The sequence below is a fragment of the Phoenix dactylifera genome, chromosome 3, assembly GCF_051530095.1.
Source record: "Phoenix dactylifera cultivar Ajwa chromosome 3, Ajwa_hap1_PhDact_Kaust_v1.1, whole genome shotgun sequence".
Lineage (NCBI taxonomy): Eukaryota > Viridiplantae > Streptophyta > Magnoliopsida > Arecales > Arecaceae > Phoenix > Phoenix dactylifera.
This window is the reverse complement of record NC_143192.1, coordinates 54,829,221-54,842,640: the sequence shown is the minus strand read 5'-3', so window position 1 is coordinate 54,842,640 and position 13,420 is coordinate 54,829,221. Positions and strand designations below refer to the sequence as shown.

Sequence of the window (13,420 nt, the reverse complement as noted above, 5' to 3'; positions counted from 1 at the left end):
CTGTCTCAGTTAGATTAAGATGGCATGTTGTTAAGAAAAAAACTGCAAAACCAATCTCTTTCCTTGCATGAAATATGATCACTCAATAAAATTTAAACTCACTGATTGTTCCATTGATTTGTCCTTAACATGCTCATTAGTTTTTTACATCAAATTTTAATGAAATTTAGCACATCTAGTGTTATCATGGAAGATTTACAATTACTTGATCAAATGAAACTTTTGATGTTTGTTTGGTTGAAGTGACTGCATAGGATGATTAACTCACAGAAATTTATGGGAAATAGAGAGGGAAAGAAGTACCGATGAGGAAGAGATAGGGGTGGAGGGAAACTTTTGATGCATGTTTGATCAAGGACATGAAATCAATGTTTGAGCTGAAATGGGTAGTCAAAGCCTGGACCAAGGAAGCAAGCCAGGTTTCCTGGATTGGACCAGTGAGGTACCAGTGCCTGGGATGCCCTTGGTACCTGGGTCTTTTTGAAGAAGTTGCAACCTGGTTGGTACGATTCTATGCTGACCAGCACCAACCAGGACAGGACCAGCACCAGCTGGTTCTGCCTGTTACTGGGTTGTACTGACTCAAAATGTTCTTTTTTACTCTCGATTTGTTCTCCTTTAGTTTACTCATAGATATCATATATCATGTCTTGCAATGCCTTTTTAGTATAATAATTACGGCATTCTTATCTATTTGTTTGAGGCCCAACCTTCAGATTTGCCATTATGTGGACTTGAAACTTATTTTTTATTAGTAATTTCAATCTTACTAAATGAAAACAACTTAACTTACAGTTTCATTTATTATGTTGGTAACTTTTTTCAGTTTGTCTGCTCTTAGCCATTATATTTACTCTCTTTCTAGATTCACTGTCAGAACTTTGCTGCCCTGTTCTTTTTATTTTTTGTTTAAATGTGTTTTCTGTTGTTCTTAGGGAAAAATTAAATATGAAGTGAGACCTGTATTGCCTTATGGATGTCAAGCAGCGAGCAGCTATTGTAGTGCTGTTGGTTCTTCGGACGTAGTAGGGTTGGGTATGGTGTGGAACTTGCTTTGAAGAGCATGGAGTACAAAGCTATGGATGATAGCACAGTAAAGAAAGGTCATTGCAGGACTTTCAGTAAAATGCTATATGCCTAATTTTCAAATGAAGGCTTTTTCCTTCCTTATCAGTGTTATCCAGAATTCGCAACAACTGACTTTTTTTATGACATTGAAGTTTCATAGGTTTTTTCTTGTATATCTGTTTGCAGACTTGATGATAGATATACTTTAATTTGTACTCTTCTATGCACCAGTTCAACCTGCTACTCCAACTGATGTGCCACTTTGGACCAATCATTTGTTTTTTGTTAGGCTTTCATTTGGATTACATTTTAGCTGATGTCATTGATTGCTCACTTCTTGTATATGTTGTGCCTAAGTTTTTGGAAAACTCTCAAGAAACAGTGCCTTGACCTTGTTGCCTATCACATTTGTACTCTATCATTTCTTTACTCGCTTTATTTAGGATGGTCGTGTTACTTTTGTTAAATATACTTTTTAATTCACCCATAAGTCACAGTAGAATTTTGATTTCTACAAACTAGCCAAAATGCTGTGCTTCCATTGAAGTCATAATATCTATTATGGAATAAGTACACTAATGGGTGTCAATATGAATTGCTGTATGTGAAGCTTTAATTCACCAAAGTGATGGCAATTTCAGAGATAATACTAGAAATTTAAATGCTGTAGCATCTCTTAGTAAAATCTGCTCATGGTCTACGTTGAATTGTTATTATTTAAGCCTAAAAGCTGCCATTAACAAAGCCACAGAATAAACAGTCTCTAATTGAATGGTTTCCCTAGTTGTTTAAGTCTGTTTTATGCTGCTTAAATATGTTGAAATGATCTAATGGCCTAGAAGTTGCAGGTGTGTAATTGGTGATTATCTTTTGAGAATTATTTTGCAAAAAATTAATTTTATGTTATAGAATGAAGAAAATATATTTAGAAGAATTCAAGAATTGCCACTTTTACTCTTTAGTTTATTACTCAAAAATTGTTAGCAGTCTTGTTTTTTGGTCAGCCAAACACCATTGACAGCCCACTGGAACCCACTGTCTTGCAGTGACATTTAGGCAAAGCTCTGCCCTGTGGGAAGTGGTGTCTCTATCACCAGACTGACCAGCTTGAGACTATGAATCCTGTGCCATGCAACTAATGCATCTGAAAGAGCTCCATGCTTGCATGCATTATTTGATAGGTGTGCTTATACCCGCATGTGGGCCTATGTGCATACGCAGATATGTACGTGTGTATGTATGTATTAATGTATATATGTACACATATATGTATATGTGTGTATGTATGTATTGTGTATATTCCGTATAGACGACATGCACAGACATGTGCCTTAGCGCATGCATGCATACTTGTCTGTATGTGTGCCTGTGTGCATTGACAACACTGGCTATTATCATGCCAACCATTAAGAAATGGAGCTTTTTCTTTTGTATTTTTATTATTTTTTGAAAATCTTGCTTCCTTTTTGTATCAAGAAAAGATTCATATAATTATGTCTGTATTGCAGGTTTTACTGTAGAAGATCATAGGACCGAGGATCTCAGTCCTGAAGTTAGAGGATTTATATTTTCCAAAATCTTGGTTTGTTCCCAAAGGCTCACACGTAGATGAGACTTAACGCTGTAATTTAATCTATTCTTACATTCTGTTTTACTTTATCTTTGCAATTGCAGGAACGCAAGCCAGAGGTGACTACTGAGTAATGGCTTTCTGGGATTATTTATTATCATCAACAATATCAGACACGCTGGAAGTTTGAGAATTGAAGGGTATTGGTTGTGATGATTGGTGCATGATAATAGCTGTATACAGCATCTCATCTGTGCTTGGTTGGTTTGATTTTTAGTTGATGATCTTTTATGCCCTCTTTTGACCAGTTTGGTTATCTTTTCTGCAGTTTTAGGACATCAAACAGCACAAAGGATAGTGCATACATCAGACCCTCTATGGTCAATGCAAGAAATCAATCAAAATTTTCCTAGTATAGTTTCTTCATTATCTTGCATGAAGGTACAAGCTTCTGTTAGACACTCGTTAAATTTGTAGGCATATATGATATCTTTGTTATTTCTGTCAGCTAACATATGCTTAAGCTATATGCAGCTTAATGATTCTGTTAAGGATGAAATACTTGTGAATCAGCAAATGGTTCCTCTTGGCAAGTCTTTAATGGCTTTGAATGGTGCTTTAATCAATATTGAAGATATTGATCTTTACCTATAATGTTTTCTTCCTCCACCATTAGCTCTGATATCTCACCTTATTCTTAGAGAACAAACTGGGTTATATCAACTGAGTGGTTGTACCTTATACCTTGGTTTCTCATTCTGCAACCTTTTTGTATTTTTGCTATGCCTTTATTTCACACACTTTTGCATTAAACTCCAGTTGATCAAAGCTTAGCAAAATAAATAATATTTTAGTTCTTTACCTATTGGTCCTAACTATTCTATTCTGGAGTACCATTTCGGCTTGGTGATTCTAGACTTATAAGATGTCATATGACAAATAATCAATCAAAACATTCAGTCGTTTTGTTTTTGTGGTCATCATGGTCACTTGCACATGTGCATAGTACATAAGTTCTTACTCAAACACAATATTTGAATAACATGTTTAGCCTTGCTGATTTACTTGCCCTTTATGTATTATTCATGTTTCTTGGCAGCCAATGGTCTTCCTAATCTATGGTGGGGTATAAATGAGCCGAGCAGCTCGACTTGGGTCCAAGCTTGGCTCGACTCGACTATTACCAAGCTCAAGTAGCTCAACTAGTTTTTCGAGTCAAGCTTGAGTCGCAAAATACTCGACTCATCATTAGTAATTAATATTTTAAATATAATATTTATATATTTTTTAATCTGACCTAACTCCCTAAATTTTAACAATATTTTTTTAATTATCACCAAGGCTCGAATTCAAGCTCGAACTCAAGCTTGAGCATGGCTCGGCTGATATTCGAGTCGAGTCGAGTCGATCTCGAGTGTTCCTTTTTTTTGATCAAGTTGAGTTCGAGCTTGAATATTAAGGCTCAATTGATCTTGAGTTGAGTTTCGAGCCTGAGTATTTTGAATTGAGTTGAGCTCGAGCCTCTAGCTACTCAACTCAGCTTGGTTCGATTGTACCCCTAATTTATGTTATGTTTTTTTACCTTCATCGAGACTGTTATTGTACTAGATATCACATTTGGCAACTATTTCAGTAATATATGTTTGATTATATTAAGCTATGTATACTATATGGTCTGGTATTTGATACTATGGTGCGGTGTTACTGTTTTTAAATGTTTTAACCATCCATTTGGGTCTTATAGGTTAATGGATCTGGTTAGTGAAGAGTTATCATTGGCCGATCAATTTTCAGAATTTAAGATGATCTATGCTGATCAAGGTTCGCCGGACCGACTGTACCGGCGTACCGGTGAGCACCGGCACCGGTACGGTTCCGGTTTGGTACCGGCTTGGAATCGGTACCGAACCGGAGCCGCGCGCGTGGCCACGAGCGCGCAGACTTCAAAAAAAAAAAAAATACGTCCGCGGACGCGTCAAATGCTGCCACTCTGTGGCATTTAATGCCCCCACGCGGGTTGGCAGCCCGCGTGGGCACGGTGCCCCGCGCGGGGAACCGCGCTCGGGCGCGGTTCCCTGCGTGGGGAAACGCGCACGGGCGCGCGTTCTCCGCTTGCGCGTCCATGCGCGTTTCCCAAAAAAATTCGCCGCGTCCATGCGTCCACGCGCGGGGAAAGACCGGCTTGTACCGGGCCGGTTCGCACCGGTTCCGGCTTGTACTGGCTCGAACCGGCTCGGTTCGCACCGGTCCAAGCACGGAACCAATCGATTCCGACCCAGTTTGGGTCGGAACCGTTTTTATATGCTGTACCGTACCGGTGCCTGTCGGCACCGGTTCGGTACAGGCTGAACCGACCGGTTCCGGTCGGTTCAGCATACCTTGATGCTGATTGACATCTTTCTTTATGGCTTATGCATCATAGCCAATTTCCTGGTAAATTGTTTGCTGGTTAATTGATAATGCGCCCTTCTCCTTATTTCTTTTTCACTTTTTTTTCTTTTCTTAACCTTTTTCTCTGCAAGCCTGTTAAATTTCAGTAATAATGTAAGTAGAGCTTTCTGAAATTGTCTCCTATGAACATTTTGGCTAAATGAATTATAAAATTAAATTATTGCTATCAAAGATGCTTACACCATTCAGTTTTCTTTTTTTTTTCTGTTTCTTATCACATTTTTAAGAGACTGCTTTTACTGCCTGTCTGCTTCAACTTAAATTATTTTGAAACTAATTGTACCAGGATCTCTCTCTGGAGAACCCTGATGTGATCATCCAGTTCTATTGTCTCTTTATATAAACAACACCTCTCTATTGACTCAACTGGCTATCTTTAGGGTCTTCTAAGACCACCTGCTGCCTATAATTGGCTAGATCAGCTGTTAGCTATATCAAGAGTTTGATCTAATAATTTCATAATTTATTAGTGGTGGATCTTGGCACCTTCCTTAATTAGGAATCTCAAACAAAGCACAGTATACAGAAAAAAGAACGTAATATCTGACCAAGAAAATTGGATAGAAATTGATTTGGACTACAATCTACCTACTCCATTCAGTTCTGGAAAATAATGGAATTGGATATGGGCCTAAACTCTCTTGGAATTCACACCTTTCAAGAGCATACCCTCCAATAGAGTTGATAAAGTCATTGGAGGTTGATATCAATGACTTGGGTTCACGTCCCACCCTCACCCAAACTTTAATCTGGTTTCTTGCCTTAATTCTCAAAAAAAGGGAAAAAGAGAAAAAAAGTGCATACAAGCTATTTAAGAAAGCATTCCAAAAAAATTTCGTAAATCTTAACTTGGTTTTGTTTCTATAGTCCGGCAACCAATCTTAGAGAATTGGAGCAGGGCATGGGAAGGCTCGGAACAGCTGTAGCATTGCAAAGATTAACTGATGCAATCATGATATAAATTCAGTTGTCTCTCTGTGGTTGCTTACCAAAGAAAATGATGTCAAAAGAATGAATTTTTACCAAATCGAATTGAACAACATCAACTTATATAGAAGTTCAAAACAAGGAGATCGAGACATTAATGCATCACAGAACACCTTAGATATGCTCCATGCCTTCAGGTTACAAAAGCTTATGGCAAATATATAACTTAATAATACCAAATCAAAAAAAGGGAAAAGAACACGATCAAAGGGGAAAAGTTAGTAAGTACAAAGAATTAGATGACTTGCCTCAGCATAAATATTTAAAAGAATGACAATTGATCTTGAAACAGAGAGGTGATAAGGAGAGGGGAAAATTCCAATTTTTAGTTCATGGACCGGCAAAGCAGCTAATTGCCTGAATAAAAAGCACGGACAAAATTAATGGAGGTAAAAATAAATTGATATAAAATTTGTCTTTCTTTCACCTCTGGATGATCAATGGATGCTTAGGATTATTCATCCAACTGCACAGATCTTAAAGCGACCAGTGGATGATCAGAATTATTCATCCAATTGCATAGATCTCAAAGCGACCTAAATATTCATTCATGTGCATGGATCTCCAAGCAACCACATGATGATCCAAATTTTCATCCACATGCACAGATCTCAAAGTGATCAGTGGATGATCGGATCATTATCCACCTACATAAATATCGAAGCAATCTAAATATTCTATCTGCATAGATCTCCTAGCAACTATGTAGATGTTCCAAATATTCATTCGCCTGCATAGATCTCAATGCGATTAGCGGATAATCAAAATTATTCATCCATTTGCACATATATCAAAGTTGACTGAGTGGATGATATGAATTATTCATCCTCCTGCACAAACCTTAAAAAGATGTTGGAATAGGCTAAAAGAGGGAGAGAGCATTTTTGTCAATTGAAATGGCCGGCTAACACCATCCACTAGTCGGAAAGTCGATGGACGATTTTGGAACAGTTTGAAAACGTGAATGATCCATTTGAAACTTTTTAAAGTTGAGGATGTCTTTGAGATTGGCCCAAACTTGTGTTGCTTAATCCAAAATTACCAATGAACACCGTAGCAATTTTAATATTATATAATTATTATGAAGGTTGTTCACAAAACAATCCATCTCTAGTTTGCAACTAAAATTTGGCAAATTATTTGTTGAGATTAGTTGAAAAAACCACGTTACATCACTGCAAAATACTTCCCATAGAAATAATATTCTTGCAAGTTTCTCATGTTCTATTCTTCTGAGCCATTCTTGGCAAACAAGCCCTTTAATATTAAGCTAATTTACGTAATACAATGGGTTATGTGCAAATAACCCGCTATGGACTTTAATATAGTTCTGGGAACCTATGCGTAGTTACAACTCAACTTAGGGGACCTCAAAATAGTTCTCTCTTAATCTACGGTAATCCAGAGTCGGACAAGAAAGGGCAGAGTTTCCGTCGCCTCTTCCTGCTTCCTCCTTGTCGCCTTCTCCTTCGCTTCTTCTCGAATCTGTCCATGGGGACTGTTGTTACTCCTAAATTGGAGTCCTCTCAAAGGCTTAGGAGTTTTTGTCTTCTTGGAAGCAGGTAACCTATCAAACCCTATCTCTTCTCAATTCCACTCTATGTCTATATCTCTTCAGGGACATCCGATAAAATTGGAACGACACTCTACATCTATATGATCTTGTTGCAATTTTCTTCCTCGATGTAAGGCTCAATTTCACTCTTCTTTTTCTACTTTCTTGACACAAAAAGTTGATAATTATTTATATGATTTTTTATTTAGTGTTCCTCGATGATTTCATAGGTTTTAATGCAAGATTTTTTTTTTTCCTTTTTACTTTCTTTCACCATGCCCCCCCACCCCAACACCCACCTTCTTGATTGTCTTCTTTGATGCCCCTGGGTTGTGAGATATTTGGAGCTATCAATTGAAGAGGGCCGGGGCGGTAACTTCGAGCTTCGCTAGCTCTTATGGGAGTTTCCAAAGAATTTTGGTTTGGTGAAATTAGAATCATTTATCTATTGTTAAGATGACCCATATCCTAGCCTAATCCCAAGACCAGATTTTGGTCCATCTCTGGAAAATAATAATTGAAAATTACCAAAAATGTATATAACTAAGGATGCGATTTAGCTTCAAGATACATATTTACCTGCCTCAAGTGTGTTCTTGAGTCATAACTCCTGAAAGGAAACTGACACTGTTTAGTTGAAATTTGAATAATTAATTATGTCTTAAATAGCACAGCTGAAACAAAACAAACTGTTAATCTAGCTTCAATATTAGATTAGAACTATGTAGAATTTATTCATAAGAAAACATAATGAACAGGTGCCATACAATTTATGTGATAATGACCTTTAACCAAGTGAGCTGGCCATGAGGAACCATTACCATAAGGAAGACTCTCATTATGGATACTAGGAAAAGAGTAGAACCTAAAGGATGTATCGAGAAATTGAGGGCAAGCATGATAGGGTTATCGGTTACTTAGATGTCAAAAGAAGATAGATGCAACATCATAGCATCATCCAGATTTTCCCTGCGTTCCCCATGCAGAAATGTGGTCACCATATGCTTGTACAAAATTTAGGCAAAGCTCACCCTGTGGGAAGTGGTGTCTCTATCACCAGACTGACCAGCTTGAGACTATGAATCCTGTGCCATGCAACTAATGCATCTGAAAGAGCTCCATGCATGCATGCATGCATTATTTGATAGGTTGGCTTATACCTGCATGTGGGCCTATATGGATACGCAGATATGTACGTACGTATGTGTGTATGTATGTATTAATGTATATATGTATGCATACATATATATATATATATACACACACACATACATACGTGTGTATGTATGTATTGTGTATATTCCGTATAGACGACATGCACAGACATGTGGCTTAGCACATGCATGCAAACTTGTCTGTATGTGTACCTTTGTGCATGGACAACACTGGCTATTATCATGCCAACCATTAAGAAATGGAGCTTTTTCGTTTGTATTTTTATTATTTTTTGAAAATCTTGCTTCCTTTATGTACCAAGAAAAGATTCATATAATTATGTCTGTATTGCAGGTGTTACTGTAGAAGATCCTAGGACCGAGGATCTCAGTCAAGAAGTCAGAGGATTTATATTTTCCAAAATCTTAGTTTGTTCCCAAAGCCTCACGCGTAGATAAGACTTAACCTTGTAAGTTAATCTATTCTTACATTCTGTTTTACTTTATCTTTGCAACTGCAGGAATGCAAGCCAGAGGTGACTACTGAGTAATGGCTTTCAGGGATTATTTATTATCATCAACAATATCAGACACACTGGAAGTTTGGGAATTGAAGGGTATTGGTTGTGATGATTGGTGCATGATAATAGCTGTATACAGCATCTCATTTGTGCTTGGTTGGTTTGATTATTAGTTGAAGATCTTTTATGCTGACTTTTGCCCAGTTTGGTTATCTTTTCTGCTGATTTAAGACATCAAACAGAACAAAGGATAGTGAGTGCATCAGACCCTCTACAGTCAATGCAAGAAATCAATCAAAATTTTCCTGGTATGGTTTTTTCATTTTCTCTCCTGAAGGTACAGGCTTCTGTTAGACACTCGTTAAATTTGTAGGCATATATGATATCTTTGTTATTTCTGTCAGAAAACATATGCTTAAGCTATATGCAGCTTAATGATTCTGTTAAGGATGAAATACTTGTGAATCAGCAAATGGTTCCTCTTGGCAAGTCTTTAATGGCTTTGAATGGTGCTTTAATCAATATTGAACATATCGATCTTTACCTATAATGTTTTCTTCCTCCACCATTAGCTCTGATATCTCACCTTATTCTTTGAGAACAAACTGTGTTATGTCAACTGTGGGATTTGAGTGGTTGTACCTTATACCTTGGTTTCTCATTTCTGCAACCTTCTTTGCATTTTTGTTATGCCTTTATTTCACACTCTTTTACATTGAACTCCAGTTGATCAAAGTTTAGCAAAATAGATAACATTTTAGTTCTTTACCTATTGGTCCTAATTAATCTATTCTGGAGCACCACTGCGGCTTGGTGATTCTAGACTTATAAGATGTCATATGACAAATGATCCGTCAAGACATTGTCTTTTTGTTTTTGAGGTCATTGTAGTCGCTTGCATATGTGCATAGTGCATAAGTTCTATAGCCTTGCTGATTTACTTGCCCTTTACCGGTCGGGATGTTGATGGAAGAATTTGGAACAGTTTGAAAACATGAATAATACGTTTGAAACTTTTTAAAGTTGAGGATGTCTTTGAGATTGGCCCACACTTGTGTTGTGTTGCTTAATCCAAAATTACCAATGAACACCTTGGCAATTTTAATATTATATAATTATTATGAAAGTTGTTCATAAAACAATCCATCTCTAGTTTGAAACTAAAATTTGGCAAACTATTTGCTCAGATTAGTTGAAAAAACCATGTTACATCACTACAAAGTACTACCCATAGAAATAATATTCTTGCAAGTTTTTCATGTTCTATTCTTATGAGCTGTTCTTGGCAAACAAGCCCTCTAATATTAAGCTAATTTCTGTAATACAATGGGTTATTTGCAAATATCCCATCCATGGACTTTAATATAGTTATGGGAACCTATGCGTAGTTACAACACAACTTAAGGGACCTCAAAATAGTTCTCTTAATCTACGAGTCGGACAAGAAAGGGCAGAGTTTCCGTCGCGTCTTCCTGCTTCCTCCTTGTCGCCTTCTCCTTTGCTTCTTCTTCTCAAATCCATCCATGGCGATTGCTGTTACTCCCATATTGAAGTCCTCTCAAAGGCTTAGGAGTTTCTGTCTTCTTGGAAGTAGGTAACTTATCAAACCCTAGCTCTTCTCAATTCCACTCTATGTCTATATCTCTTCAGGGACATCCGATAAAATTGGAACGACACTCTACGTCTATATGATCTTGTTGCAATTTTCTTCCTTAATCTAAGGCTCAATTTCACTCTTCTTTTTCCACTTTCTTGACACAAAAAGTTGATAATTCCTTTATATGATCTTTTATTTAGTGTTTCTCAATGATTTTGTAGATTTTAATGCAAGATTTTTTTTTTCTTTTTACTTTCTTTCACCATGCCCCCCACCCCCAACACCCACCTTCTTGATTGTCTTCTTTGATGCCCGAGTCGAGAGATATTTGGAGCTATCAATTGAAGAGGGCTAGGGAGGTTACATCGAGCTTCGCCGGCTCTTATGGGAGTTTCCTAAGAATTTTGGTTTGGCAAAATTAGAATTATTTATCTATTGTTAAGATGGCCCATATCCTAGCCTAATCCCAAGACCAGATTTTGGTCCATCTGTATAAAATAATAATTCAAAATTACTAAAAATCTATGTAACTAAGAATGTGATTTAGCTTTAAGACATATATTTACCTGCCTCAAGTGTGTGTTTTTGAGTCATAACTCCTGAAAGGAAACTGACTTTGTTTATTTGAAATTTGAATAGTCAGTTATGTCTTAATAGCACAGCTGAGACAAAACATACTGTTAATCTAGCTTCAATATTAGATTAGAACTATGTACAATTTATTCATAAGAAAACATAACGAACGGGTACCATAAAATTTATGTGATAATGACCTTTAACCAAGTGATCTGGCCATGAGGAACCATTACCATGAGGAAGACTCTCATTATGGATACTATGAAAAGAGTAGAAACTAAAGGATGTATCGAGAAATTAAGGGTAAGCGTGATAGGGTTATTGGTTACTTAGATGTCAAAAGATGATAGATGAAACATCATAGCATCATCCAGATTTTCCCCGCATTCCTCATGCAGAAATCTGGTCACCATATGCTTGTACAAAAAGGAAGTTTAACCACTGATACCTAAGGCTTTCATAGTCTCAGTAGCATTTTCTGAGAAATTATTTGACATTTTCTGAAGCTTTTTTTTTTGCTATTTATTTTGGTGGTGGCAGATGCTTAAGTTGGTTTGAAGACATGGTGGTTAGCTAAATGTGATCGCTAGTTTCTTCGTATGCACCATTGTGGTCTGCTACCTTTACGTGGCAATGCCTTTTGCTGTGAAATGGCTATCACATTTTATCAGTTGTTTTTTTTTTTTTTTTTTCTTTTTGTGCTAAAGAAAAGGGGTAGGGGGGAGGAAGGGACAAGCCCACCCCCACGTAGCAGCCCCCACTGGGCCTCCGCCCCGCCAGGAGAATGTTCGATACGGGCAGAAATGGCTGTGTGTTGGGCACCCCGACCGGTTTTACTCATGTCTTCCCCACCCATGGGCCCGGCTCAGCTACCCCTCTGGGCTCTAGCTCGAGTTCCAAGTGTGAGTACGTCACACCTGGCACCACCCCGGCTACTAGCGGTCCAAGAGCGGTCCTATACCTCATGTCCAAGCAGTGGCCGAAGCTACATTTTAATCGTCGCCGCAGCGATTCGAACTTGGGACTATGAGGTTAGAATCCCCGTCCAGTACCACTAGGCTATCACCTTGATCGCTAAAGCTGTGCTTTGTGTCACCAAGGGCCTAATCTTACTTTCAAATGGTCAAGTCATTAGAGAAAACATTACAGTGCCCGAGGAATCTTGAATGAGAACATGGGCATATCAATATTGAAAAGCTTTCTTTAATGTCCCGATATCAATAATGAGAACGAGAGATGGTCACATGTCTTGAGATATAAAAAGTGGGGCTAAATAGGCTTTCTTTAAGGTAGTATAGTCGCAAAAAAATACTGCTCCAGTTGAAAAGGCCTTTTTAGGCTCACATCATCATGTATTTTGAATGGCTTCCAAATTTGCAGAAGGATATGGTAGGCATATACTTGCTCCTAAGTAACATCTTTAGAAAATCCTTACGGGACTTAGATACAGCTGCTGAGCTGCCTGTATCATTTACTGGCTACGATATTGGTATTACAGTCTATATATAGCTGCCAGTGTAAAGTCTATTTTGTTTGAGATCATAACCCGACAAATTTCAGCATTTGTGTTCAATTAATTCGCTCTGAAGGGAGCTTAAAAATTCACTTTTGATGGCTTCATTTTCATGAAACATTTCATTAGAATATTAGCAAGTAAAAGTAATTACGAACTTTTTTATATTTAAATGCATTGCTGCCAAGGTGCAAATATAATGCATCAGTTGGTGAATCTGATGGATTGTGAAGTGCTGGGTCAAGCTTGAAATAGTGAAGTGAAAAATGACCAGCAGCAGTAATGCGACGAGTAGACTCGTTGGCCTTAACCAACCTTTACGTTGGACCAAAGAGAGTTAAGAATGAGCCTGCAAAACTATTATTTTCTACGTAGAGTTTGAATAGTTTAAAATTCATACTTAAATTAGGAATATTTCTAGTTCAGAG

At 37.6% G+C, this 13,420-nt stretch overlaps 1 protein-coding gene across 25 annotated transcripts in view; it reads left to right on the top strand.

Moving 5' to 3' along the window:
• Positions 1-13,420, top strand: part of LOC103698924 (UDP-glucose:glycoprotein glucosyltransferase-like) — a 92,314-nt gene that overhangs the window by 3,577 nt on the left and 75,317 nt on the right. For 9 of the 25 annotated variants that reach the window (XR_016400027.1, XR_016400023.1, XR_016400018.1 and 6 more), the window contains 3 exons: positions 936-1,103; positions 2,577-2,650; positions 2,743-9,402. The gene's annotated coding sequence lies outside the window, so the exon portion shown is untranslated. Of the gene's footprint in view, positions 1-935; positions 1,104-2,576; positions 2,651-2,742; positions 9,857-13,420 lie in introns of those variants that run through there. The other 16 variants (XR_016400038.1, XR_016400035.1, XR_016400031.1 and 13 more) reach the window with 12 other exon arrangements.